At 36.5% G+C, this 3,459-nt stretch overlaps 1 pseudogene; it reads right to left on the minus strand.

Annotated features, from left to right (window-relative positions):
• Positions 1–1,713: 1,713 nt before the first annotated feature.
• On the minus strand, positions 1,714–2,652 carry LOC140513632 (large ribosomal subunit protein eL8 pseudogene; annotated as a pseudogene).
• Positions 2,653–3,459: the final 807 nt, after the last annotated feature.

The following is a 3,459-nucleotide window of genomic DNA, read 5'->3' on the forward strand; positions in this document are numbered from 1 at the left end:
CAGTTTTTATCAAATGCCCCAGGACTTGGTGACAGTTATTTTATTTATTCAACAATCATCTTCAAATCTCTAACTGATTGGCTGGATTGGATGTCTATAAAAGAGAAGTCAGCCTTAGGTTGTGAGACCACTATTAATACCTTGATCATAAAATTGCATGTATTTTGCTTATAATAAAATGATTGACAATTGGGATGGTTTCTGAGGATGTATAAAGTCTTTTTTACCTTACTCTGTCATGACTCTTTTGCTAGCATAGTGATTTGCAGTCTAGAGAGAAAGTAGGGAAGGCAGATGAATGAGAAAGCCCTTTGAATATCATAAATCTCCTTGCCAATATTAAACATATTTTCCAGTTGTTGTTGTTGATGGTGTGATGAGTGGTTATAATAAAAATGGTACAAGAAGTCTTTCCTGGTGAAAATAGGAAGGAATATAAAGATAAAATATTTTTTTTTTCTAAATGGAAGATATACTCATCAATTTGCTAATTAATTACATTGCCTTAGAGACAGAAGTCATTGCAATGCAATAGTTTTAAAAAATGCTCATTTAGATCAGGATTCTAGAGTCTGAAAGCTGGAAGGGACCTAAGAAGCCATTTAGTTCAAATCATATCCACCCCCACACTTATCTCTGCAAGATATAAGTCAAGTCATCATTCAGCCTTTACTTGAAGACTTCCAATGAGAGGAGACACACTGTATCCCTCTTCCATTTTGGGGTGACTGTAATTGTTCTAAAGTATTTTCTTACATCAAGTCTAAATTTGTTTACGAATTTGCAATTGGTACCCAAAGCTCCCAGTTCTATTCTCAGTGGCCAAGAAAAGCTCAATCATCTCTAAATGCTTTACCATCTGGAAGATTTCCATTTTATTTTTGTTAGATGTTTAAAGTAAAGATAGGGAAGAATGATGCCACCACCAACCCAACAAGTTCACTCATGTCCAGAGATTCAAAAACACAAAAGAACTATGGTAACCATTCTTTAAACTTTTCATAATAAGTCAATGGACTTATTACATATCAGAATTTTAAATAATGTTAGAGGTTTTAATCTAATTCCTACTCAAGGAGGAATCTACTTTTTATAATTCTTGAAAAGCATTCAGACAATTTTCACTTGAAGACTTTCAATGATAGGGCTCACTATTTTTTGAGGTTCCTCATTCTGCTTTTGGAGAGCTCTACCTGTTAAAATTAACCTTATGTGTGGCAATGTGGCATTGTCCAGAGAATATTGATCTCACAAACAAAAAAAAAATGGGTTAGTGTCTTGATTCTAAAAAAAAAAAACAAAAAACATTGATTGTGTGACCTTGGATTAAGTCCCTTAAACTCTCAGTACCCTAGCCAATTTTTTTAACAACTTTGTAAGATTTTAAGTAGAGGTAGACTGGTAAATTTTTAATAATTATCTCTCTGCGGGGAGAGGAGTTGATACTACATTATTAGCATTTTCTTCATTGCTTTCTTAAGACTACACCAACAACAGAATGATAAATTCAATCCTGACTTGTAGCATTTGCCAATTTCCAAGGTATTCCAACGTTTGCACAGAAAATTTAACAATTGGCTCTTGAATTTCCTGTACCAATGAAGTTAAAAGGCCCACTCCCTATCCCTTCTTTCTTAAACTGAGCCCAAATGTAACAGTCTGACATTGTTTTTATAAATTTTATTTTTACACAAGGAAGAATCAAATATACATTTAACCCAATTTGGTTGCAAGTTCCTTAGCTTTCGACTTTTCCAGTTTGGCAGTTCAAGCCATTGATTTTGGACCCAGAACATTGCTACCCCAGTGATGATGGATCTTATCATATCTGTCTCCATAATTGGTTACCATGGCTTCTACCAGCTTAGCTAGGGCTCCTTATCTTCAGGGTGTTTAACATATGTGAAGGCAATGTTTGTGCATGCCTTTCTGTGAACTAAGTGACCCAGTCTGACTTTAACTTTGATAATACAGGAAGGAACCCGCATTTTTCAGCTCAAGGAAGGTAGGGAGCCTACTAGATCAATGGGATTCCACATCATGCATGATCACTTCCAACTGTGCTTTAGGGTAGTAACAGTGTTAACACCTGTTCCAAAAATAGGTGATCTCTTAGTGGAGACATCTCTTTTGCCTACAGCTTTGTTTAGCCCAAGTCAGCAGCCTTTGCTTCTTATCTTGCTTTGTCTCAGGCCTGTACTTGTGAGTCAGTTTAAGCAGTTGAGTAGGGATCTGATGATACAAAGTCTGGGTGATTAATTACAGTTAATTCCTGGTGGTACTTTTTAATGCTTATAAAAGATAGACCTTTGATGTCACAGTCTGATGTACTAAGGCCATTTCACAAATCCAGTAAGGTCCCTTTTAGGCTGGATGTCCTGACCAATTCCAAAGTTCTTGGGATGCTTCTCAAACAAATGATTGGCCTGCTTCTTTACTACAGCAGGGACCGGAGCCAACCTTCTTCTCCTTGGCCTTCTTCTCTTTAGGCATCTTGGCTGGCCAAATGAGAAAACAGTCTTCCATTGTTAACCAGTTGCATAATGCATGGAGCTGGGCCAAGGATCAGGAGGTTCAGTGTTCAAACTCCACCTCAGAGACACACTAGTGACCTGAGCAAGGAACTTAATCTCTGTCTGTCGATTTTCTCATCTGTGAAATAGAGATGATGACATCTATCCCCCTGGGTTGTTGCAAGGATAAAATGAAATAATAATTGTAAAGCAGTTAGCATAATGCCTGGTATATAGTATGTGCTATAAAATGTTATTATCATTATTACCCATGATTCTTATTTTATTTTGTAGGGAACATATTTGATGAATTAAATTCTAGCATGTTACTTCTGGTCTACTCAAGCATCCAAAATGCTTTCTGTCTTTGTAGAAGAATGCAAAGGTATATGCAAATGTATTCATTTAATACATATTTAGCAAATGCTTGATTAGTGCAAAATGCTCTGGGGATATAAAGTTTAATTCTCTCCTCAATTAGTTTACCGTGTAATTAGGTTGATGACAAGTTCACGAATAATTATAATGCCACCTACTACGTAATAAGTTCCATAATAGACTTATAAAGTGCTGTGGGAATCCATAAAGGAGAAAGATTATGTCCAGCTGGGAGAGTTGGAAAGAAGGTAGTATTTGAGACAGGTCTTAACTAAAGAATAGGATTTCAGTGATGGTGATAAAAAGAGTTGAAAGGCTATGGCATGTGGAAGAAAGAAGAACCTTTTGTATTCCCTACTTGCTATGGAAGTTCAGCACAAGCAACACCTTCTACATTAGCCTTTTCTGCTTTCCTCAGCTACTTCCTTTCTCACTACTAATTATCTTGGATTTATGCATTTATTTGTAAATGGGTGGCCAGGTGGATAGAGCACTTGACTTGGAGTTAGGAAGACTCATCTTCCTGAGTTCAAATCTGTTCTCAGGCACTTACTCACTTTGTGAACTG

Source organism: Notamacropus eugenii, chromosome 7 (assembly GCF_028372415.1).
Source record: "Notamacropus eugenii isolate mMacEug1 chromosome 7, mMacEug1.pri_v2, whole genome shotgun sequence".
NCBI classification, from domain to species: Eukaryota; Metazoa; Chordata; class Mammalia; order Diprotodontia; family Macropodidae; genus Notamacropus; species Notamacropus eugenii.